The following is a 26,871-nucleotide window of genomic DNA, read 5'->3' as shown; positions in this document are numbered from 1 at the left end:
TCAAACTCAACTCAACTCAACTCAACTCAACTCAACTCTGGACCACGAAGCCAGTTTTCATTACTCCCCTCTAATCAGGGGCTGATTTAGACCAGGGACACCAGGTGGGTGCAATTAATTATCAGGGCAAACTGATAACCAGCAGGCTCCGGACCTTGTAGGGTAAGAGTTGAATACCCCTGGTCTTGACCATAGCTGTGTTTGAATACTCATACTAACTGCACTATTTGTGATGTAAATTGAGTATGTAGTATGCTTATTGTTCATAGTATGGATATAGTTAATATGCCAAAAGTTCCCGGATGTTGCACTACATTTGCCAAAATACGAAGTACACAATCAGTGGACACTATTTCTGTTCTTTTGGGGTCCATTATGCGATTCTTCAGAAATGGGTGTGGCTTCACATCATTTTCAGATTTGAAGAAAATGGTGGAAAATATGGAGCCGAAGTCCGTTGAGAGTGGATACAAATTCATTGTTTTAACTAATTATGACAAATGTTGAGAAAATGTTGAGCAATATTATAAAGTACGTCTTAACTTCTGCTTTCCATAGCCTTTGACAGCCACTAGCCTTAGATCTGATTTTGCCCAGTTAACTTTATGCCTCAATGTTGGGGGACGCCATGATGTTGAGTCTGATATTCACTCATCATTTTCTCTGAAACACTGGGGGCCTGACATGTCAGAGGAGAGAGCAGTGGTAAAGGTCACTGATGGGTCAAAACAGCACAGATTGAAAATGCTGATCGAGTCAAAACCAGAGCCAACTGGTGCTTGTCCATCACTGTCAGGCTGTGTTTAGACAGGCAGCCCAATTCTGATATTTTTTCCAATAATTGATCTTTTGACCAATTGTGTTTTCACATCAGATATTTTTCAGATCTGATTTGGCAAAACACCAATTAGTAAAAAAATCTGAATTGGGCTGCCAATCTCAATGCTGCCTGACACCCAGATTCAAGTATTCAGCTAATCAAATGTTTCTCTCTGGCCTAGAGCCAGGGAGAAGGAATATTTTTTTTTTATGATGTCATGGCAATTTTGTCCACTAGGTGACATAATTCGTTTAGATGCATCTCTGACTGTTGATAATTATATTTGTAATACACATTTAAACACACTTTCACAAACTATTTATCAAGCGCTTATATATATATTTATTATCACATTATAAGTCCTTTGTACACCATTCCTATTGGTTCCTCACTTCATTACGCTTCCACTTTCAGAGATAGCCTGAGGTGACGGTTATAATAACTTGCATTATTCTACAACAGGGGATGGCACCGACAGATTTGACAGCTCTGCTTCTAGCTCTTTGCAGTATTTTAAATTTTTTGTTATTTCTTACATTATTAGCCCAGACATTTGAGTTATTACATACAGCTGGAAATATATTTTTGTGACCAATAAAATGTGATTTGAACTGTGCAACAGTCTGGGGTTGGTAGAATAGGAACACCAACAAATGGTACATATTTTTTTTTGTGTGTGTTATTCATGTAAGAGATTAGAATTTGCAAAAAAGTTTTATTTTAATTCTAACTTGACAGCATGATGAATGAGGTTTGACAAATGAACCAGTCCATATGAATTTGCATAACAATCCCATGAATTTGGCTTCTTCAGCAGTCTGTTTGAGAAGGATTGAGATTTGCACTCCGCAATTCAGGGCGTTCCTGCATGTGGGCATCCCTGCCCCTCTTTATACAGTACTTGTATTGGTACATTTTTAAGCTATGAGTCCAGTACATAGGCAGGAGGCGATGGGGCGCTCCAATACAGTAGATGGCGGTAATGCACCAAAATGTCGAATGCCAACCGCTGATACACCCAACAGAAGAAGAGGCAGACAACTGTAGCTAGCTGTAGCTCAGGGATCGCAACTTTGATGAGGGCACATAAATGTTTGCCATAAAGCAGAGACAAATGCAGTTTAATGATACCCGAGTGAGTCTGACTAACAAAATCAATGGGGGTATTTCGACCATGATAACAAGTTTCGATAGCTGGCTACAAAACTAACTCGGCAATAATTTTTAAAAGAATGTTAGCTGACATAAGATAACTGCTGATACACAACAACATTTCGAAATTGTACCTTGTATTCTACTATTCTAAGTCGGAAAAGTTGAGACCCCGACTGAGTTCCACATTTTTTTTCAGAGTGCCTTCAAAAGGGTTCTTCGCCCCCACCTGTCGGGCACTGTTTTCCAGAAGTTCTGTTAATGACGGAGAGGACAGGTGTTCGGCAGGAGGGAGCGAGGGACAGTGTGTGTTTGCGTAGCCCTAATAAGGATTCCGGTACACGGTGGTGGAGCACACGGTGTTGCCTCCACCTCCCGGAGTAGCTAGCGGTATGCGGTGGCGACACCGGTAGACGTATCCTTCGCCCTCGGTTTTCTCCGGTACACAGCAGGTGGGTGTGACGCCGTGTGTTAGCTAACTAGTAAGCAAGCAACTTAGTTAACACACGGTGTCGCCCCAGCCTCCTCCTGTGGTGCTAGTGACAGTGTCCTTGGCCCCCGCCTGCCAGTACACAGCAGGCGTTAGGCACAATCACCCCCCTTACAAGCCACGGAGTCGCTAGCGGGAGGCAGGGATGACGTGTAGACAGTGTCCTTGTCCCTGTCATACATGGTTTTCTTGGGTTCACAGCAGGCGGGAGGAGGGTGCGACACCGTGTGTTTGCTAACTAGCTAGTTAGCTGTACTGTTTCCTGCAGTTCTGTTAACGACTGGGAGGGAAGGACACTGTCCAGCTGACAAAGACGACTCGGGTACACAGGAGGCGTGGTTGAAAAAAACACCGAAAATATTTCCCTTTTGACCCACATTCGAAAGTGCCACAAGACATACATACCCAAGCATGAAGATGTCGCGCTTGGAGGGGGGCCTTCATACAGGAACCAATGGGTACTCGAGGGGGGTGGGGAGGGCGTTAATGCAGAAACCAATGGGATGCTCGAGGGGGGTGTTCATGAAGGAACCAATGGGATGCTCGAGAGGGGGGAGTGTTCGTGAAGAAACCAATGGGATGCTCGAGGTGTGTTCCTGCAGTCGCAGAAATGCCCACATGCAGGAACGCCCCGAATTTCGTGCTGCAGTTGCATACTAGTACACTAGGTTGGAGAGGCGCTTGATCACTCACTCCCAGGATAGATGAGTCGAGCCCAATTCTGGGCTGGACAGGAAACAGGAGACGCATAGCGTGCCTCACGCAACAATCCTGGGAAAGAGAATGAGGATGGGAGTATGTATGTGTTTGCATGTCGAGCTGTTAGTTTTAAAAATATGAGGACAACGGGCACTACAATTATTTCAACTGATTCACAGAAGCGTGTTATTTCGACCATTAATTCACGGTATTTGGAACAAATCTCGTGATTACTGCCTTTGGTTTTCATCATCCATTGGGCTGAACACAGAAGTGGAGCCGCTGTTAAATCCCAATTTGACTGTAAGTGGATTTTGAAATGAGCTTTTCTCACCGCCAGATGTGTTTAGGATTTATTTATTTATTGATAAAACCTAACAGTCTACTTAACAAAAAATACACGAGTTACGGTGTACCAGCCTAGGTGATCCTTATTGTAGCGTCCACACGAAGAAAGGGCCGGGAGACAGGGAATTGATAGCCTGCTGGGTGTGAATTGTTTGTTGAGGAAGGGTAGTTGATTGTATAGGACCTAACGTTTAAATATGGCTGTGTTTTTAGATAAATATTTACCTTTTTATAAACCATATGATGTCAAAGCTATTGGTCTGTTTGAAAGAGTTCTATGATTTTGCGATGCTCTTATGCGGCCATTGAACACTCCTTGGATAAAGGGTGTGTGTGGCTGGCCAGACTAGGGAACACCACAGACTGACCATAACCTATTGAAAAAGATAACTGGACAACTGCTGTTAGGTCGTCATACTAGTGAATGTTTTTTAAAATTATAAACAGGCCTGGATACAAAGTAGCACTGTCTGACACTGTCTGTGAATTGATTCTATGATTGTCAGTTGATGATGGTCAAGGATGGGTAAAATGTTTATATGCAAATTTTATGACTTCATCGTCTCTCGTCAATGTCGATGTGTAACGGAGAATAGCCTACTGCGCAATGTCATTTTCAGCGACATGATATGCCTACTGCCTCGTTGAACAACGATATTGCTGCCAGTGTCCCCACCCTGTTTAGACTGGTCTCGGACTAGACATAATAGTAAACGTAAATCTGGTACACCAAATGTGTGTGTATATGTATAGCATGGATACTCGAGGTTGAATTGCATTGAATTCTGTGTCTGGCAGAAATTAGCGTTTGAATCAGGAAAGTTTGCTCTCACGATTTCTACAAGCCATAATGTTTAATACAATTATATATTAACATACTTTTACCGGTTATTGTGGCTGGTCCTTTCGGTGGTAGGAATGTGAGATGATACATCCACAGGAAAGTATTGGTAGTGCATTCATATTTATATCCCCTGAAGCAAGCTCAGTAGATACAAATGAATGCACACTTGCTGAGTTCGTGGACGTGTTTACATGGTTCTGCACATGCTTCAGCTGATAGCAATCTGAAAGCACTACCATCACTTTGAAAAGTTGATGTAATTATATGTTCCCTGTGAATATATTGTCTCCCATTCCTGGACATATAACGCAAACGTCTAGCAACCCAAATGTTGTCTGTACAAATCTCATAATGGACAATTAGCATCTACGTACTTTTTAGCTACTTTGCATGTTAGCTAACACTAAACCGTTTAGCTAATACTAAACCTTTTAGCTAACTCCTAAACCTAACACCTAGAGCTAACATTAGACAGCTACCTAGCAAAAATCTATTTAATCAATTTTAGCATATGGCTGTAACATAACAAAATGTAGAAAAAGTCAAGGGTTCTGAATACTTTCCAAAGGCCTGAATGCCAAGCGTCAGGTCTGGAGGAAACCTGGCACCATCCCTACAGTGAAGCATGGTGGCGTCAGCACTCAGGACCATAGGCGGAAATCCCAGGGGGGACGGGGGGGACACGACCCCCCCATCTTGGGAAAAAGATGATTTGTCCCCCCCAATATATCACTGTAAACATAACTATGTAATTTCAATAATATTAATAATACGCAATGAAAGCACTTGTGCTGATTATAGACACTTAATAGCGCATTTACATTTCAAAAGATTGCGACCCCCCCCCCCCCCCCCCCCCCGCCCTTTGCCTCACAATGGTTTGATCCACTGCCAGTTCTTTAGCTGGCAAGGTAAAAAAGGGTTCGTATCTACTGTCCGAAAGGGACATGCACGTAACTGACGTGAGGTTAATTCAGTCAATCCATAGCAGGTCCATAGCAATGTTATTTATTTATTTTTATGTTGGCAGGGTTCACACACTAGTTGAATTTGCAGAGCTAGAGCGCAAACTAAAGCAAACATTAACTATCAAGCTAGCTAGTACCTATTCCATTTATGTGGCGTCGTCAAAGATGGAATCTTTGCTATCGTCAGTTTATTCCAAGATCAGCATGCAGCTGTAGTGCTTCGACGTCCCTGTGATAAGGTTAGCAATAAACTGAAGTCCAAACTGAACAGAACAGAACTACACTCTCTTCTACCATTGTCTTAAATATATATAATGGTCTCGTTGCAAAAGATAAATTGTCGCTAGTGAACTTTTTTTATTTTATTTTATTTCACCTTTATTTAACCAGGCAGCAAAGATTATAGCAAACACACAGAAACGGAATTGGTGCTCGCTAGCTTTACAAATTCAGCTATTGTTGGAAGCCAGCCAATATGAAACAAACTATTTAAATTACAAAAGGTTGCAGCATGTGTTGTGTAAATGTGTGTGTGTGCAGCTAGGCCAGCCAGCCAGGTAGAAAAATGGCAGAAAAAAGTAAGAAGACGGACATCAGAGTATTTGTCAGTACACCAAAACGCATAGTAAGAACTCTAGTATCCTAATATCTCAAAGACTAGTTGATAAAATGTTCATAAGAAAGAAGTGAAATGCTAATGGTAATGTTTCACAATGATGTCATTAGGCAGAGCAGGCAACAGATGGCACACAGACAGCAGAGCTGGGGACAGATATGCAGGGACAGATTGGCAGACAGGGAGTCTCAGGTAAGTTTGTTGAGTCTTTGTTTGGCAACATTATGAAAGGTTCTCAATTTTTTTGACTTGTAAAATAGGGACATAATTGGAAAATGCCATGGATACCCCCACTCTCAACTTAAACTGGTGACTAAACTAAGATTTGTTTACGGCAATGGTATTGCTGTTGTGATTAATTGTGTAGTTTTGGGTACCGGTAGTTAGGAGTACGGCAAACACCTTATTTATTTTCTAGGAGACAGACTGAGTCAGTTAGGGTGGTGAAAGGGAAAGAGCCAGGGAGAGAGACTTCAGAGGACAGTGTCACAGCCACGGCAGGACCAAGTGTCACCCTTGTTGCCAGCAGCACCAGTATAGGGGACAGTGGCACAGCATTGTCCAGTTACCACAGTGATGGCACAAAACCATATCAGCCACACCCACAATTTATAGAACCGCAAACTCTTGCCAACAGAGTGTTGACGTTTCAAGAGAGATGGTTTCGCGATTTCCCCTGGCTACATTATAATCCATCAATAAAAGGAGTGTTGTGTTTTCACTGTAGCCAAGGGTTTTCAAGCCAGCCATCTTTTGGCCAAAGAGCTGATGCTGCCTTCGTTAGTGCAGGATTTAGGAACTGGAGAAAAGGCATTGAAAAATTCACAGCACATCAAAATTGCCAAACCCACCGCCACTTTGTAATTGTAACAGCACACCAGCTAAATCCAATCAGTGTCCAGTTATGTCCAGCGCGTGGGGTAAACAGCAGGATGACGCAAGGCATTGCTTGATGAAAATTGTTAGTTCGGTGCGGCATGTAGTAAGACAGGGACAAGCCTTTAGAGGCCACACGGATGACAGTGGGAATTTATACCAGATTTTGAAACTTAGGGCAGAAGAGGATGATCCCATTTTACTGAAGTGGTTAACAGAGCGTACCACAATGTACACATGCCCCAAAGCACAGAATGAAATTCTGAACATCATGGCCAATAGTCATTCGAGGCATTGCAGCTGAGATTAGGTCTCTTCCGATTGTACAATTTTCATTAATTGTTGATGGTACTCAAGATGTCTCTGGTGCTGAACAGGAGAATGTCTGTCTGCGTTATGTTGACCATGACCTTGTCCCTCACAAGGAGTTTATTGGGCTATACAGGGTGTCGGAGACAACAGGGGAGGGCATTGCGAAAGTGCCAACTGATGTGTTGTTGAGGAAACCCGCAAACATATGCTCGGTTCTTTTGTTCAGTAGTGTGTATAGCAGTGGTTCTCAACCTTTTTGGGGTACTGGAACCCCTGCATATTTTGAGGCAAGGCAGGCAAGGTTTTGAGCGGTCCTCAGGGACCTCCACCCCCTTTATATTATATGTAAACTTACTGGAAACCTTGTGGTACTGACTACATTCATTACACTTTTTTATTTCACGGACCCCTTGCAATTAGTCCATGGACCCCTGTTTGAGAACCCATGGTGTAATTGATAGTTGTTCTTTTGTTTAGTAGTTTTTAGTACACTTACAAATTATTTATTTCATGTTATTTTATTTAAAATTGCATACTTTGTGCGACATACTTGTCCATAGCTGCTGTTTGAAGAGTTGAGACACTGACTGAAGGATATTTTGGTTGATTTATTTGGGTTTTTCATTGAAGTAGTTATTTTGCTTTTAGAACTGTACTTATTTTAAGCTTTTTGTTCTTGCAAAGATATTGTAGACTCAGGCCAGGTGGACATATTTAATGACTATATAAATGTATCAGAAAAAGTCAAATTAAAAGGTCAATTCAATACGGAGACCAACTTTGTGATGGTTCTCAATGGAGATTCTTTTAGATGTGAAAACACCATGTTCATTGTATTTATGAAAACTACACCCATACAGTGTACAGTACCATTGTCACCTACTGACCTTTCTTGATATTGCTGGTTGTAAGTACGAATACCTGCATACATACTGGACTGGTAAGGAGCACTGCTATAACTATTATTAGTAGTAGAATTATAATGATTTAAACATTTGAACAAGTTGGGAAAACCCTTCAGTTAACTACTGTACCTATCAATTATCCAGTTGTAGGAATTATGGTTCCTCAATATACATTTAACAACGTATGCTATGTGTTACAGCACTACTTTTGGTGTCCCCCTCAGGAATTGCTCTTGAGAAAATTTAATGTAATTGTCCCCTCCAAGGTTGATCTCAGATTTTCGCCCCTGCTCAGGACCTCAGACTGGGGTGAAGATTCACCTTCCAACAGGACAAAGACCCTAAGCACACAGCCAAGACAACACAGGAGTGGCTTCGGGATAAGTCTCTGAATGCCCTTCGATCAGACTTGAACCTGATCAAACAGCTCTGGAGAGACTTGTAAATAGCTGTGCAGCGACGCTCCCCATCCAACCTGACAGAGCTTGAGAGGATCTGCAGAGAAGAATGGGAGAAATTCTCCAAATACAGGTGTGCCAAGCTTGTAGCGTCATACCCCAGAACACTCAAGGCTGTAATCGCTGCCAAAGGTGATTCAAGAAAGTACTGAGTAAAGGGTCTGAATACTTATGTAGATTTGATATTTCAGTTTTTAAACCTGTTTTTGCTTTGTCATTATGGGGTGTTGTGTGTAGATTGAGGGAAAACATACATTTTAGCCTAAGGCTGCGACAAAGTGTGGAAAAAGTCAGTGTTTGAGTCTCACCGTTTCCAAAAGAGGGGTCATAAGTGTGTAGCCCAAACTGATTGAGGGGGGAAAAAGCTATTTAATCAATTTTAGAATAAGGCTGTAAAATAACAAAATGTGGCAAAAATCAAGGGGTCTGAATACTTTACCAAAGCTTTGTGTGTACAGTACCAGTCAAAAGTTAGGACATACCTACTCATTCAAGGTTTTTTTCTTTATTTTACTACTCTACATTTTAGAATATTTGTGAAGGCATCAACACTATGAAATAACACATAGGGAATCATTATTCTACAAAGTAAAAAATAGTAAAAAAATAAATAACCTTACAATGAGTAGGTGTGTCAACTTTTGACTGGTAATGTATGTATTTGCGTGTTTCTTGGCTAAATAGAGCCTGTGGTTCAAAGACAAACACAGAATTGAGAGTATGACTGAGTTTCCCCGCTCGTAGCTTCAGACAGACATTCACACGGTTAAGGTAATGACCCTTCATTGAACATAGAGTTCATTGCTCCTCTTTGCAAAGAGGAGCAGAGTGCAAGGCCTCTCACTGGATGCCATTGTGTACCCAGGGTGCCAATGCCTGCTAAAATATCAGAACAAATATTTGTTGGGTGGGTGTTTTTTTACTCTGTTTTCCCAGCCCTACTAGAGGTTTCTTATTGATGAGCTCTTTCTTCTTGCGAGGAGGCACAGGCTCTGCTGGCACGCGGTAAGATTGCTAGTGAAATGAAGCCTACTGGGTGACCCTGATGAGAACTTTATAACACCTATTTGTCCAACTTTTTATGACCATATGGTATTTTTCAGGCAAGCATTTCATGTAGCTTACTGTACCTCCACAAGGCCCCGGAAACACTGAAACTGCCCTAATCTCTGTGGGGAATGAGCAGTAACCTTTCTATAGGCAGTGCCAGCAGCATACCACCCTGCATCCCACTGCTGGCTTTCTTCTGAAGCTAAGCAGGGTTTGTCCTGGTCGGACCCTAGATGGGAGACCGGATGCTGCTGGAAGTGGTGTTGGAGGACCAGTAGGAAGCCCTCTTTCCTCAGGTCTAAAAAAAAATATATATATATATCCCAATGCCCCTGGGTAGTGATTGGGGACGCTCCACTGTGTAGGATGCCGTCTTTCGGATGGGACGTTAAACGGGTGTCCTGACTCTGTGGTCACTAAAGATCTCATGGCACTTATCGTAAGAGGGGTGTTAACCCTGGTGTCCTGGCTAAATTCCCAATCTGTTCCTCATACCATCACGGTCACCTAATGATTCCCAGCTTACAATTGGCTCATTCGTCCCCCTCCTCTCCCCTGTAACTATTCCCCAGGTCGTTGCTGTAAATGAGAATGTGTTCTCAGTCAACTCACCTGGTAAAATAAATCAAATAAAGTCTTATCACCAAAGTAAATTGACCAACAGAATGTGGGTGTATTCATTAGTGCAACATGTTTTGCAAGGAAAACGAAATTAAGAATTTGTTATTGGACACATTCAGGTAGGTCCCTCCCCATTTTGGGCCTGTTTGCTTTAGTTTGGTTCTTGGTGAATACACCCCAGTTGTGGGCCAGATGACGACAACCAACTAGCTGTAGGTGGTTTCATAGTTTTCTAGTGAACACTGTTTACATTTACAAGGACAGCAAGTAGCAGGAGTTGTGGTTTCACTTTTGGCATGACCGCGATTTCACTGTCATGCCAAAAGAACAGAGGGAAAATAATGGAAGGCATTGCATAAGTGAGGTGTTGCAAATCACAACAAAGATGTATCCATTCTTAAGTTGACCCCTACCTCCTGTTCACTTTTGGGGGTCTGAAAGAACTTGGCTTTCAATAGGCTAGATTGAATTTTTGTAATTATTGCTTATATGCCTATACAGTCCTCACAGATCTCCACGTGTCTAGGGCTGTGTTAATCACTATTTTTTGTAAGGGAGCCACTTTGTCAGAAACCCGCACATATTTTTAATTTGTTGTACTTTTTCTTCTAATATTATCAAGCAATTGTTTTTATGTACAGCACATCATAAATATATACACACACCACATGAATAAGACCCATATTATTTATTTTAATTTTTTATTTAATTTTTATTTAACTAGGCAAGTCAGTTTAGAACAAATTCTTATTTACAATGACGGCCTAGGAACAGTGGGTTATCTGCCTTGTTCAGGGGCAGAACGACATATTTTCACCTTGTCAGCTCGGGGATTTGATCTAGCAACCTTTCGGTTACTGGCCCAACGCTCTAACCACTAGGCTACCTGCCGCCCCATTACCTTCATTTACTAAGGGTTAGTTCAGTAGCTGGATGAGCGAAAATGTGCCTAATGCTCCTTGACTGAATTCATTCTAAATGTATAGTCTGTTGCTATCCTTGTGAGGCAATCCAGGTGTGCATTGGTCAGTCTGTTTTTGTTTCACAATGTTCATTGTTGAGTCCCTTCTCCTTCACTCGCATGTTTGGGGCGCCGTCAGTGAACAAAGATGCCAGATTTGATCAGTCAATATTATCTGAAAAAAAATGTAACGAGCTTTCAGAATATCCTCTCGTGTTTGTCCCTTAAGGGGCAGTCAACATAAAAGTTCCTCTCTGATCGACTCGTTTTGAGGGAAGCAGACCCAAACACATATTTGGGCAATGTAACTTCCATCAGCGCTTTCGTCAAGCACATTACCTAAAACACGGCGACGGATATGTCAGTAATCAGTTGCTTGCTGATGTCTTCTATGTGTCTTGTTATGGTTGAGTCTGAGAGTCCCCTAATTCGCTTTAAAATAGCTTTCTTGTTTGTGAAGTCAGCATACTATATTTTGTCTGAGGCCAAAAAAACATTATTTGACTATCTCCGCGTCTGTGAAGGCCTTCTTGTTTCTCGCGAGTATCCAAGCAATCTCATATGTTGCCTCTGTCGTTTTCTCTGCAACAGTGCTAGATCTGTCCATTTGTCGTTCTTTGAGCGGTCCTTTTGAGTTGCGCTATTTTGTTGTTTCTGAGGTTGCTTTGTGGCGGGTATGTTTTGTCAAAGTGGGCATGGTGTGACTGGAAATGTCACTCTCTGAATTTGCTTGTTTAAAACAATTGACGGCCTTCTGGAAAATAAGACTGTGAGCTAGTCCCATTATGCAGTACAAAAATACTTGTCTTTCCATTTCTCTTGGAACTTTCTGTGTTCTTCTTGAGTCGACCGTATCCTTCTCTTAGCCACCGGAGCTACGTTAGCTAGCTGCATTTCCCCGCCTCCACCTTCCCGATTTTTTTATTTTTTATTTTATTTTTATTATTTTTTTATTTTTTTTATTTTTTCCCTGGTTCTCCGGGGGTTGTTCGTTCACAGCTGTCACGTTGTTCTCCAGATCCTCCCCCTCATTTTCATTGTCATAAGATTTACGTTTTTTTTTTTTTTTTTTACAATAAATCGATCCATGTCTACCAGACAAAATGAACTAGTAGCAAACTGATATGGGTCAGTCGCTGTAGCTGTGCAGTTGCGTTCTATTTCGGCCTTTCTGCCGTCCAGGGAACAATGTATACATTCAATGAAATGATTCAGGCCTGCACTAAACACGTTGAATTTAAATTGTATCATTGTTATGTATTATGAATGGAAAATAGGATAATCACTGTGAGTTGCAAATGAATGGTACCGCTGGTTTAGGGGTAGTGGCTGGTTGACTTGAGATGGCGGCTTGATTGTCAGGATCTTCAGTCAGTCTCGCCAATAGATGTTGTGTGGTTTTGTTTCTGAAGAATTGAATGAAGGATCGCATTGCAATTTGCAGCGGTATGGCCACATTATTTTGAATGGCCATAGCACTTTGTGTTCTTTGGGGCTGATGTAGCCCGGGTGGTGTTCATTAGTTCAAAACGTTGTGCAACAAATGTAAACGCGCTTCTTATTTGAAAAATCCAGGTAGTCCATTCCCATTCCATTTAGTGCCTACTGAACACAACCCAGGCTTTGTGCACGTAAACAGCACCATCATGGTTTGTTTTCCATTGATTGGGGGGGGGAAACCATCTGCCAGGAGGAGCTGGTTAGTGTCCCAAATGGCACCCCATTCCCCATGTAGTGCACTACTTTTGACCTGGGCCGATAGTGCTTTGATCAAAAGTAGTGCAATATATGGGGGATAGGGTACCATTTGGGATGCAAGCCTGGTGTCATTTTAGTTTTCTAATCTTTTTTCCCCCCTTTTTTTAAGGGCAGATGTAAGGGAGTTCAGTGTTCCACTGTTTCCCGAGGCCAGGGAGGGAGAAGTGGGAGGAAAATGAGAGACTGCATGTCTGAGAGGAAACTGCGGAGCACAACAAAATCCACACAGCTTACAGCCACTGCATGGGTTTCCAATTCACTACTTTTGTTTCAAAAAAACATGTTCTCTACCTTGTCTGCTCCCATATTTGTCACCCTCTTCCCTTTCATGTCCCGGTGAAAGTAGTTTTTAGTGGTAAAAAGGTACCACCTGTTTTTTTAAGAAAAAAGAATCCCACCTACCTCTTTCAAATATACGAAAATAATGGAAAGGCCTCTGTGTACAAGGTGCTATACAGTAGGGACAAGGAAGCCACATATAACTAACTCCCTCTTGCCTTTTTGTGTCTGTGTTCCAGTGAAAGTAGTGAAGCTGCTGATCAGATGACAAAAGCAGTCCCAGCTTGGTTAATGATCACTAGGGACAGGGGGGGGGTAAAGGCTGTTCCCTTAGGGGTGGAGTGGGGTGTTGCACGTGTAGAAGGCCCTCTAACCTGCCACATGTCCCTGGGCGCAAAAGGCAGCCGACTAGCTAAAACACAAAGAGCAACAATGGCACTGAGATGACGGGTGTAGGTTTAATCAGGATCTGTTACACCCAGAGGGGGTGTGGGGTGGCGGGGGCACTTCAAAGATACTCATGACTTACTGTGATAAAGAGCTAGCGGGGGGGGGGCTCTGATGGTGCCTGCTGATAAAGGAGGTATCCCTGCTGCAAGTGCCTTCGGCAGGGTTGTGGGTTTGGGAGAGGGCGTGGTAGGAGCCTGAGAAGGGCAGCTGGCGCCGTGGTGCCCGACCGAGTGCCACCCTCATATACCAACCAGGGCCCACCCTGCTTGGATGTGCGATACCATTTCTAGGCGTGAGTTTCCCCTATTATAGTCTGTCCTGGTACATGGCCTCTGTCTCCATAGGTCCCGTAGTGTTTATAGAGCATTTTCTTGACCTTTGATGACAGCTGCAACGGCCATTTTGGAACAAAGGCAGCCAGCCACCTGCCTGCCTGCCCCGGGTCTCCTCCTATGGACCAAGATGGAGAAGGAGATTTTCACTGACCAATTGTTCACGGAAATGTACAAAATCCAAGTCTAGATGACTCCATGAAATGAACAAGGAAATCAGTGTTTTTCATTTGCATAATGTTGTTTGATTGATACAGTAATTCACATGTGCGTCGTTTGATTTCTTTGCAATAAGAAATGAACAGAGGTTCTTATCTGAATGTTTTAAATGGATCAGGAGCACACATCTGTGGGTCCGTATCTAGATCATGTTTTCAGACTGTTAGAGGGCTGGTGTTCAGACTCTGTTCAGTCTGATTGGAACGGGCAGAAAGAGGGCACCCTTGCCTGTGTTGAGGGGAATTCATCTGGGTCCTCATTTAACAGGAGAGCTCAGGTGATGCTATGCAGGCCGCACAGGAGAGATGTGCAAAGTGTTGTCCCACAATGAAAGGAAATGCTCTCTCTACCCCATAAGTCCTTTCTCCCCCCCCCCCCCCTCTCTACCATCTGTCCCTCCCTCTCGCTCTCTATGTAGTGTCATTATAAGCAGCTTAGGTAGTTATTAATTAGTCAGTAGCATGAGCACAATGGTGGCTGGTTAAGGCTTCCGCTTAGGTTCAGCTGGTCCGAATGAGCTGAAATAAAAGATCCCAGATGTTTTCCATACGCACAAAAAGATTATTTCTTAAATTTTGTGCACAAATTTGTTTACATCCCTGTTAGTGAGAATTTCCCTTTTGCCAAGATAATCCATCCACCTGACAGGTGTGGCATATCACGAAGCTGATTAAAAAGCATGATAATTACACAGGTGCACCTTGTGCTGGGGACAAAAGTCCACTAAAATGTTTTCACACAACACAATGTCACAGATCTCTCATGTTTTGAGGGAGCGTGCAATTAGCATTCTGACTGCAGGAATGTCCACCAGAGCTGTTGCCAGAGAATTAAATGTTAATTTCTCTACCATAAGCCCCCTCCAACGTCGTTTTAGAGAATTTATCCATCCGGCCTCACAAACGCAGACCACGTGTAATCAGCCCAGGACCTCAACATCCGTCTTCTGATGGAACTGGGGGTTTGCACAAACTATGAATTTCTGCACAAACTGTCAGAAACCGTCTCAGGGAAGCTCATCTGTGTGCTCGTCGTCCTCACCAAGGTCTTGACCTGACTGCAGTTTGGCGTCGTAACCGACTTCAGTGGGCAAAGGCTCACCTTCAATGTCCACTGGCACGCTGGAGAAGTGTGCTTTTCACAGATGAATCCTGGTTTCAACTGTACTGTGCAGATGGCAGACGGTGTGTGGGTGAGCAGTTCGCTGATGTTAACGTTGTGAACTGAGTGCTCCATGGTGGGGTTATGGTATGGGCAGGTATAAGCTATGGACAACGAACACTATTGCATTTTATCGATGGAAATTTTAATGCACAGAGATAGTGTGAAGAGATCCTGAGGCCCGTGCCATTCATCCGCCGTCATTGCCTCATGTTTCAGCATGATAATGCACTGCCTCACGTCGCAAGGATCTGTACACAATTCCGGGAAGCTGAAAATGTACCTGTTCTTCCATGGCCTGCATACTCAGCAGACATGTAACCCATTGAGCATGTTTGGGGTGCTCTGGATCAACGTGTACGGCAGCGGGTTCCATTTCCCGCCAATATCCAGCAACTTTGCACAGCCGTTGAAGAGGAGTGGGACAATGTTCCACAGGCCACAATCAGCCTGATCAACTCTGAATGAGATTTTGCGCTGCATGAGGCAAATGGTGGTCACACCAGATACTGACTGGTTTTCTGATCCACACCCCTACTTTTTGTATTTTATTTTTAAGTTATCTGTGACCAACAGATGCATATCTGTATTCCCAGTCATGTGAAATCCATAGATTAGGGGCTAATTTATTTCAAATAACTGATTTCCTTATGAACTGTAACTCTGTAAAATCTTTGAAATTATTGCATTTATATTTTTTTTCAGTGTAAGATAATAAGAACCGGTCATTAATTTAGACGTTTTTGCAGAGATCTTAGTCGCTCAATTTTACGTCTAACTAAGATGTTTGGTGCAGTATTTCTCAAGTGAAAAAATGTGCTTTGAAACGAGTCGTCTATCGTTGAATGACAACAAAACACTTAATTGAAGAATCCCTACTGTTGACCAATGACCAACGAAGGGGCGTAGACGGCTCTGAACTTCAGCTTGCCTCAAGTAAAAAATGTGTGCACAACCACCTGAAAAAACCCTTACCGAAGACCAAAATGTCGTCATCATATATGAACAAACCGCTTCGGATAGGAAGCATGCAGACGGCTTTAGCCTGTGTCCTGAAAGGCCCCCCTCTGTTAGCTACAGGCAGATGGCCTATGCTCGCTCCTCAAGTGATCCAGTCAGTGTTGACATTAGTGTCATGTGACAGGATGTTGGGGAAACCTGAACTCGTCCAATAATAAAATGGTTTTTTTGCAAAACGTTTTTCTACGGTTTGCACTAATGAGTACGATCCAGGTCTGAAGTACAGAATGGCTGCACTCCAAAACTGAAAAGGTCTCTCCTATGGCCCATCTCTTTTACCTCACTGATTCTTCAAGGCACGGTAGCTCAAGAGGCAATGAAGCCTTGACCCATGGCCAAGTCCAAGTAAGCATTATGGCTGCTTTCCCATCATAGCATAGGTCTAATAACCTAAAGGTTGTGCTCTTCCGTATTGCTTTCACCTAACCAGTACGGGAAACAAAATACAAAGTTATATTTGTAGCCGAGCCAGTGTATACTATTGGTTTCTATTGGCAGTTTTTATGTGAAATGGCGTGGATGTAGATTTTTTTTGGCCTTAGATTGTGCTCTGCCTGGAACCACTGATTTGGTCCATTGGGTCTAGTTGAAAGTGTTCGAGCCCAGCCTGTGCTGGGTTCTCCGATCTGGTTGTGTCCCAAATGAGCTCTATGGGGCCGGGGGAGAAGTATTGACCTATGTAGGGAATAGGGTGCCATTTGGGGTGCAGACTGTCCTCTTTCCCTCCAGTGAAAAGTTCTGTTCTGAGTGACCTCACATGACCTCTGTGATGTTTTCTTCATTGCCATGGAAACGGGCTGTCTCCATCAACCAGGTGGGATTGACATCACTATCCTTCCCATCCTGTGTGCTCGCTGCTCTCCCCTCCCAAAGTTCAGCTGGTTCTCATGGAACACTGACAGCAGCACTGACGTGCGTGTTTATGTGTGGGGTAGGTAGGGAGAAGCCAAGATTGACGTGAGAAGGAGAGGGAGACGAGGAGAAAGAACAGCACAGGGTGTGTGTGACTGTGTTGATATGGAATGGTAGAGAGAAGCCAGGATTTGCGTTTGACTGTGCGCGGACTCTGCGAACTCTCGTATCAGGTCATTCGCGGTGCAGATTAAGCTAGCTCTTCCACTCACCCCTCTGTGGAAGTCATCTGCTATTTATCCTACCCATAGCTGTGTTTGCTCTGTTTCCCCTGAGTGTTCTCTTGGTCACATTCCTTTTAAATCCTCAGGGAACTGTTTTTGTACTGTGAACACATGCATTTTTGTAGACGTGTGTTTGTGATTCAAGGAGAAACGATTGCGCAATTGTCTTTCTTTGGGACACTCTCTGCTCTAGTCTATTGGTGTTTTGTGTGTGATTATGTTGAGTATGTATGGGCGACTCTCTCTTACCATAGCACCTAGACATTAGCTACATGGGTGATATCAAGTGAAGGTACACTTTAGCAAAACGTTTCGCAACGGAAATTGACAAGTTCAGGTAGTACCCTTTCCCATTTCAAAAATGTTTCACCAGATTCACAGGGAGCACATTACAAAGGTTGAAGAAGCAGGACTCCAAGCAGCAGCCCCATACTACTTGCCTTAGAACCAGAACTGATACTGGTTGTAAGGGTGTGGAGGGTCTGTGGGTGGCTAGTGATCATTTTATTGGATTCCTCATGTCTTACTCATTGTTGGGAAGAATTATGGTCCAAATCGGATGTTAGGTACTCATATTTATTTTTGATTTAAATGAATCCTATTCATTTTTAAAATTGTCAATTTTTGGGTGCATTCAATCAGCTTAATTTCTCGAATCAAATTATATTTCAACAAAATAATGTTTCAGGAATGATCTCATCAGTTTCTAACTACAGAAACGATTTCAGAATCTTAGATGGTGGGTGACAAAATCCTCTTGTCTGTTCAAAGATGTAGTTTTGTCCACTGTTTCTCTTATAGTAGCCTCTATATTATGAGCTGAGACTGGGCTCAGGCAGTATAGAATAGAAAACCTGCATTATCCATTAAAGATACACAACTTGCCTTCACGGCTTTCCAGGCAAATATGACCTATTTAAAACATGCAAGATGCATTACACACATTACTCTCTTCACATCTGTTGTAGAAAAAAGCTTTCATTTTCCAGATATGGGCAAAGGCGCATACGGATGGGATTGATTTTTATTTTATGAGGATCCCCGTTCGCCGACGCCAATGGCGACAGCTGGTCCTACTGGGGTTCGACACGTAACGAAAACGACATAACAGACAGAAGACTTTACAATTGACATGCATTTAAAAACATGAACCTGTATTGTGTGTGTGTTTGCATCGATCAGTTACACATACATGTCAGTAAATACACACGACAAGTAGATCACGTGGGGTAGAGGCCTTGTGCCGTCAGGTGCTGCTTTATTCGTAAAAAATAAAATAAATCGTTTGCTGTTCACCTGCGCTATGAGATGGATGGGAGTTCCGTGGAATCATGGCTCTATATAATACTGTACATTTCCTTGAATATGTTCTGGACCTGTGAGACGAGTAAGAAGGGGAAAAAATGCGGCTTTGTCCCAAAATTCCACCCCTTCAGCCATAGTGTGCACTTGCACACTCCCCATCATTGGATTGGTGTAAGCATTGGCTGGAGGGAGATTCCACCATTTATTAAATCCATGAAGGGAAGTGTACAGTTCAGGAGAAGGGTTGTCGAATCGGGATGTAGACAGCATCTCCCTGTCACAGTGCCCATTTTACAGCGAGCCAAGGGAGGCGGGTCGACGCACACATCGAGCCCCTAGTGAGGTTATTGGCTAACCTTTCCTCAACCTTCAGCTACCAAGCTGCCAACACAATCGTTACAAGACTGAAGGCAGGGGTTGGGAAACTGGGTCATTTCCAGTAGGACACACCGTCGCAAAACGTTTTAAAGCATTTTGAAAAGGAGAAGGAAAATGAGCGTTTCCTATTGAACGTGTCCAAGTGGTCCCTCCCTCCCTGTTTAAATCTTTTGTCCTTCAGTTTGGTGCCTCGTGAAAATGACCCTCTGGATCGGATGGAGAGCAGAGAGAAAGAAATGAATGAAAGGGACAACTGTGCTGCTCTTAGTGTAAATGATGTCATCCGGAAAAGCGTGCTTGGAAACACTGAGCTCATTCTCATCATTTTCCCTCAAGTCATTTGACCAGTTTCACACAGTCAACATCTGGAACACTTGGCTGTGTAGCAGTTTCACTTTGTGATGCTTTGCTGCTTTAATACCCGTGTTCATTAGGGAACGAACTCTGTGCAAATGGCTTTTCATCAGAAAAACGAGGGTTTCTTATTGAACAAGTCTGTTTTCTTACATTTAGTGCCTAATGAGTATGACCGTGGTATGCTACTGTAGTCCTAACTTTTAGACGGAGTTCTACTGGTCAATGTCTGTTATGTGAAATGTTATGCAACCGTGTGCTGTTCCTTTGCAGAAAACATGTCCCGGGGCTTTGAATATAGGTGGACCAGGCCAATAATGTAATTGGAAAAGTTTGCAACTGCTTTGGCTAGCCTACTGTAGATATCTCACTTCAACTTACGCACCTCTCCCACCTCTCCAAATAGATGGTGACTCGTATCAAACCAACACCTGCAGCTTTAGTCACTCGTACTGGAGGCACATGAGAGTGTTTTACCACTCTCACGCAGTGATCGCACGTTCGTTTTGCTTCCGTTTCTGCGACCACGTTTGCGTATGAACACCTGCTCATGTTAAGTGTATGTGAGTGTCTCTCCGAGTCCAAACTCCCTGACTGACCCACTGGGCTAATCTCTTGGCTGGGGCCCGGTTTGTTGTGTAGTGAACCCGATTACACACTGTCGTGCCAAATGTAGTACGGCGGCCTGGTTCCAGATCAGCTGCCGAGCTTGGCATCCCTATTGGTTATCTGAGCCATCAGAGGGCTACTCACAGGTCCAGGGTCAGCCAACATGAACCTGTTGCTACAAAAGTGACGTTTACAGGGAGGGAGAGGGTCAAGGCCCATATTCATGAATCTTCTAAGTAGGAGTGCTGACCTTGGATCAGTTTAGCCATTTCTGTCATAATGAATAATGGCCAGGGAGGGCTTGATGCTTGCACTCCTAGTCTGGGGGTCTTTCACACAATTCTTTTGGTGCAGGTTTTCTGAATTCTGGTGCGTTTACCCCCTCAGTGTGAAAACACTATCCGCACTCGGGAGTGAACTAAACAACTCGCGTGGTTTGATCAAAAAGGGTGGTCTTAAAACTGACCTAAGATCAGCGTAAAGTCACCCTACTCTGATGGCCATGCATTTCTCTGGTTGCGCATGATGGACCTGGTTATGAGTACTCGTGCTCTATGGTCACTTGTGATTTGCTCTTCTGAAAGACTCGTCCTCTTAAGCCTCGTTCACATGACCTGTTACTGTTTACAGATCATGTGTCATATCTAGCAGCTTCGCACAGCCATTGAAGAGGAGTGGGACAACATTCCACTGGCCGCAGTCAACAGCCTGATGTTGACTCGGCTCTATGTGAATGAGATGTCGCGCTGCATGAGGCAAATGGTGGTCACACCAGATACTGACTGGTTTTCGGATCCACGCCCCTACTTAAAAAAAAGGTAAAAAAGTATCTGACCAACAGATGCATATCTGTATTCCCAGTCATGTGAAATCCATATATTAGGGCCTAATTTATTTATTTAAATGGTCTGATTTCCTTATATGAACTGTAAAGAGGGCTGTTGCGCTGACCATATTACCGCCACACCGGCGGTCACGAGTCATGAAGGCAGTCAAATCCAAATGACTGTTTAGTCACGGTAATTGGGCTTCTCCAAGCTCTGATGCTTGGTCATTAGTAGCCTACCAAAGTTGCTAACTGCCTGGTACTCAGCACTCTTGACCCTCTAATCACTCTGACATCAATGTAAATGTAATCGAAAATCTAATCAAACACTTCATGGGAGCTCAGGTTGCGCAACATTTCTATAGATTAGGCAATTGAGGGAGAAAACAGTGATGGCCTCTTAAATAGAGGATTCTATCAGCTTTCTATAGGCTAGGCCTACTATTTATTTCTCAACTTTCCTAATATTAAGCACATTGCTTATCTTTACAACAGGGGTATAGCCTACCTGGCTGGCATGAAAATGAACCACGGGAACGGGTCCTCCATCCGCTATTTAAGTGCACAGATGTATTTTTTTCCCGCTGCCCCATTTTCGAGACCGTGCATGATAATGGTTCGTTCTAAATCAAAACACATTTCGCACACATATTATTTAAAGACAAGATTATATCAAAAATAGTCTGATGGGTGAAAATATTTGCCTATCACTTGTGAATGATGCCCAGCATAAGAAACATACATTTTCTTGGTGACTTTTTCTAATCATAGTCGCACACCTCATGTAACCAGCCCATAGGCCTATATATTTTAATAAGGTTTGTATCACAACTAAAGGGGCCAAAAAATTTATTTTAAAATGAAGCACATTAATCCGCTTTACAAGGGGTATGGAGCCTAACTGGCATATATAAGCAGCGCGTGAGTTTCAGGCATGGGGAAGATCATTTTCATCATAAAAATGCACCTTTAGAAGCATTAGATGCATAATCACATTTGCAGTCAATTTTGAAAACGGACACGCGCGTGTGTGTCCCCAATGCGTCTGTCTAAAACTTGTAGTCTGTAAGAAAGACTTCAACACGTGATGGAGAGCGCAAAGCACTCCGGGAGAAGGGCACAACAAAGGCATGGATTTTTTTTAGGGTGGATTACGCCTACAAAGGGGATGCCGCCGGGAAATCGAGGCATTATCAAGTGCTTGTCAAATAGTGAATGAGAGACTAGAAGTGTGTACAACCTGCGCAAAAAAAACTATGCAGAGCACCTTTTTTAAATCATCCTTAGTCGCCTCATGCAAAACATATAGCCCAACATTTGTATCGCAACTAAAGTTACATAAATAACTCTAAATTAAGCATATAGAAGTACCTGTTTCTTTGTTAACTGCTCAACACAGAATAGCCGCATGTGCGCACTCCCTTAAATCGTTTGGAGAAACTATTTATATTTTATTCAGCTATGTTCAATTGTATTCTTCATAGTATAAAATAATGCCACGGAATTCTGAGCAAATCTTGTCTACTAAATGAACTAGTGTGGCCCACAGCCATTTGGCATAGCCAGATCAGGACCTAACATAAGGACAACTCAGAGTATGCTATTCTGTTCTTCTGAAATAGAAAACATTTTCGTCATATCATGTTTCTTTAGACCTTCTAAAATAAATAATGGATTTACTGTGATGGTTTAGCCTATATTACATGGATTAATTAGACTTAAAATGTAGATGTTCCAAAGGTCTGCATCAGTGGGCTATGTGTGGAAGCCAGAAGATGCTAACTGTGTTTGTTAATTATGGTCAATTACCATAAGACCGACAGTTATTTGCTTGACAATCACCGGCTGACGAAATGTCTTGACTGCCACAGCCTTAACTGTAACTCGGTAAAAACTTTGCAATTGTTGCGTTTTATTATTGTTCCGCGTATTTATCCTGTCCTGATTGAAAAGGTCATATTTTGCAATCTTCCAAAATAAATGTGATCTCTGACGAGAGACAGGCTCTCCTCCATCTTGCGTTAAACAGTACAGTTGTCCGTTCACAAGCGGGGCAAGACTCTGTAATTAAATACATCACGATGTAAACGGAGCATTAGTTAGAGTACGCATGAGGCAGTGTGACGGATGCCCTAACTACTGTGAATGCAATGTGATCTGTGTGGCGGAGGTCACCGTTTGGATCGCACTCATGTGCACATGCACATATACTCCCAAATGTTTTTGCCTCAAATCAAATCGAAGTTTATTTGTCACGTGCGCTGAATACAACAGGTGTAGGTAGACCTTACAGTGAAATGCTTACTTACAGGCTCTAACCAATAGTTCAAAAAAGGTGTTAGATGAACAATAGGCAAGTAAAGAAATAAAACAACAGTAAAAAGACAGGCTATATACAGTAGCGAGGCTACATACAGACACCGGTTAGTCAGGCTGATTTGAGGTAGTATGTACATGTAGATATGGTTGAAGTGACTATGCATATATGCAGGGGCGAAAATCTGATATCAACCTTGGAGGGGACAATTACATGAAATTTTCTCAGGAGCAATTCCTGAGGGGGACACCAAAAGTAGTGCTGTAACACATAGACTATGTTGTAATATGTTAAATGTATATTGAGGGACCATAATCACTACTACTGGATAATTGTTAGGTACAGTAGTTAACTGAAGGGTTGTCCCAACTTGTTTAAATCATTATAATACTACTAATAATAATAGTTATAGCAATGTTCCTTATCAGTGCAGTGTTCCTCTCTCTTGAAACGTTTGCAAGAGTTTGCGGTTCTATAAATTGTGGGTGTGGCTGATATGGTTTTGTGTCATCACTGAGGTAACTGGACGATGCTGTGCCACTGTCCCCTATACTGGTGCTGCTGGCAACAAGGGTGACACCTGGTCCTGCCGTGGCTGTGACACTGTCCTCAAGTCTCTCTCCTTGGCTCTTTCCCTTTCACCACCCTCACTGACTCTCAGTCTGTCTCCTAGAAAAGAAATAAGGTGTTTGCTGTATTCCTAACTACCGGTACCCAAAACTACACAATTAATCACAACAGCAATACCATTGCCTTAAACAAATCTTGGTTCAGTCACCAGTTTAAATTGAGAGTGGGGGTATCCATGGCATTTTCCAATTATGTCCCTATTTTACAAATCAAAAAAATTGAGAACCTTTCATAATGTTGCCAAACAAAGACTCAACAAACTTACCTGAGACTCCCTGTCTCTGCCAGTCTGTCCCTGCATATCTGTCCCCAGCTCTGCTGTCTGTGTGCCATCTGTTGCCTGCTCTGCCTAATGACATCATTGTGAAATATTCCCATTAGCATTTCACTTCTTTCTTATGAACATTTTATCAACTGGTCTTTGAGATATTAGGCTACTAGAGTTCTTACTTTGCGTTTTGGTGTACTGAAAAATACTCTGATGTCCGTCTTTTTACTTTTTTCTGACATTTTTCTACCTGGCTGGCTGGCTGACCGGTCTAGCTGCACACACACATTTACACAACACATGCTGCAACGTTTTGAAATTTTAACATAGTTTGTTTCATATTGGCAGGCTTCCAACAATAGCTGAATTTGCAAAGCTAGCGAGCACCAATTCCATTTCTGTGGTGTTTGCTATAATCTTTGCTACCTGGTTAAAGGTGAAAAAAATAAAAAATTCACTAGCGACAATTTAGCTTTTGCAACGAGACCATTAAATATATTTAAGACAATGGTATAAGAGAGTGTAGTTTTGTTCAGTTTGGACTTCAGTTTATTGCTAACCTTATCACAGGGACTTTGAAGCACTACAGCTGCATGCTAATCTTGGAATAAACTGACGATAGCAAATATTTCATCTTTGACGACGCCACATAAATGGAATAGGTACTAGCTAGCTTGATAGTTAATGTTTGCTTTAGTTTGCGCGCTAGCTCTGCAAATTCAGCTAGTGTGTGAACCCTGCAACATGAAAAAAATATATACATTGCTAAGGCGCGATTGACTGGATTACCTCACGTCAGTTACGTACATTGAGTGCCTTTCGGACAGTAGATACGAGCCCTCTATTACCTTGCCAGCTAAAGAACTGGCAGTGGATCAAACCATTGTGAGGCAAAGGGCGGGGGGGTCGCAATCTTGTGAAATTTAAAAACGCGCTATTAAGTGTCTATAATCAGTACAAGTGCTTTCATTGCGTATTATTAATATTATTGAAATTACATAGTTATGTTTACAGTGATATATTGGGGGGGACAAATCATATTTTCCCCAGGATGGGGGGGTCGTGTCCCCCCCGTCCCCCCTGGGATTTCCGCCTATGTATATATGATGAACAGAGAGTAGCGTAAAAGAGGGGGTGGCGGGACACAATGCAGATAGCCCGGTTAGTCAATGTGTGGGAGCACTGGTTGGTCGTCCCAATTGAGGTAGTTTTTACACGAATGTATAGTTAAATGACTATGCATGTATGATAAACAGAGAGTAGCAGCAGCGTAAAAAGGATAATGTCCATTACTGTACACAGTCTGTTGATCTCTGTTTCCTCTCTATAACAATACTTGTTTTTATTATCCTCTGACATCACCTCTGCAAAGTGCCCTCTTTCCCACTTCCTGCTCAGACAGGAAATGTGGGATTAGGCCAGAGCAGGAAGTATGTGTGGGAGAAGGACACCTGTATCCTAGGGAGATTTGAATATACAGTACAGGAAGCAGTGTTAACTAAATGTAGGGTATTTTCGGCAGAGCGCAGAAGCCTACACCAACATCAACACTTGTCTCAATGGAAATCAACAGAGACAAAAGGTGCAGCTTTAGTGGCTGTAGGGGATAAATACTGGTAGTTTGTGTTTTTCAGGATTTTGTAAACCCTCTCCCAAATTCGAGGACTTGATTCTCCAACCTTGGCTTTGGCCCTTGAAACGCAACTCCTGCACTTAGAATCCACCCAGTGTAAGAGATTGACAGTAAAGATCCTGCTGTTTTGGATCCTGGGAGAAATGTCCACCCCCTATGCACACATCCTCCCTCTCTCGCACCTGGGACAATGATGTCACACTTGTTTACTTCCAGTGTGCCGAGAGAGAAGTGGCATCCACTTTGGGCATCACTGCTGCTACTGCAGCACATACAGCTGTTCAAACCCACATGTCACCTCCATTACAATGTCAGTGTTGACTGACAGGCATAATTGCTGGGCAGATATCACATAGGGAAGGCTTGATCACTCACTAAGTCAAGCTGAGTGGTAATATTAGAAACAGATGCTAACTGTGTGTGTGTGTGTGTGTGTGAAATGAAAGAACCCCCCCCCCCCCCCCCCCCCCCCCCTGTGTTTTGAGTGCAGCCACATACTTTGTGTGGACAGTCCGTCTGCACAGTTCTACAAAGGGACAGCTGAGGCCGACTGGGATAACGAAGGCTGGAGTGTGTGTACTCCGAGGCAAACAAACACGTACTGTGTAGCCATGTTCACCACACAACGAGTCAGCATTTTTCACACCAGAGATATAGAGATGTATAGTACCAGTGAAAAGTTTGGGCAAACCTACGAATTCAAGGGTGTTTCTTTATTATTATTTTCTACATTGTAGAATAATAGTGAAGACATCAAAACTAGGAAACAACACATATGGAATCATGTAGTAACCAAAAAAGTGTTAGATTGATTTGTTTATTTGAGATTCTTCAAAGTAGCCACCCTTTGCCTTGACAGCTTTGCACACTCTTTTTTTTTAATTTTAAATTTTTTTTTTATCCCATTTTCTCCCCAATTTTCGTGGTATCCAATCGCTAGTAATTACTATCTTGTCTCATCGCTACAACTCCCGTACGGGCTCGGGAGAGACGAAGGTTGAAAGCCATGCGTCCTCCGAAGCACAACCCAACCAAGCCGCACTGCTTCTTAACACAGCGCGCCCCCAACCCGGAAG

At 42.8% G+C, this 26,871-nt stretch overlaps 1 protein-coding gene across 3 annotated transcripts in view; it reads left to right on the top strand.

Moving 5' to 3' along the window:
• Positions 1 to 3,068: 3,068 nt before the first annotated feature.
• Positions 3,069 to 26,871, top strand: part of LOC129840200 (ras-associated and pleckstrin homology domains-containing protein 1-like) — a 100,560-nt gene continuing 76,757 nt past the window's right edge. For 2 of the 3 annotated variants that reach the window (XM_055907864.1, XM_055907863.1), the window contains exon 1: positions 3,070 to 3,464. The gene's annotated coding sequence lies outside the window, so the exon portion shown is untranslated. Of the gene's footprint in view, positions 3,465 to 26,871 lie in introns of all 3 variants that reach the window. The other variant, XM_055907862.1, reaches the window with a different exon arrangement.

Source organism: Salvelinus fontinalis, chromosome 41 (genome assembly GCF_029448725.1).
Source record: "Salvelinus fontinalis isolate EN_2023a chromosome 41, ASM2944872v1, whole genome shotgun sequence".
Classification (NCBI taxonomy): domain Eukaryota; kingdom Metazoa; phylum Chordata; class Actinopteri; order Salmoniformes; family Salmonidae; genus Salvelinus; species Salvelinus fontinalis.
The sequence above is the reverse complement of the archived record's forward strand: the minus strand, read 5'-3'. Positions and strand labels throughout refer to the sequence as shown.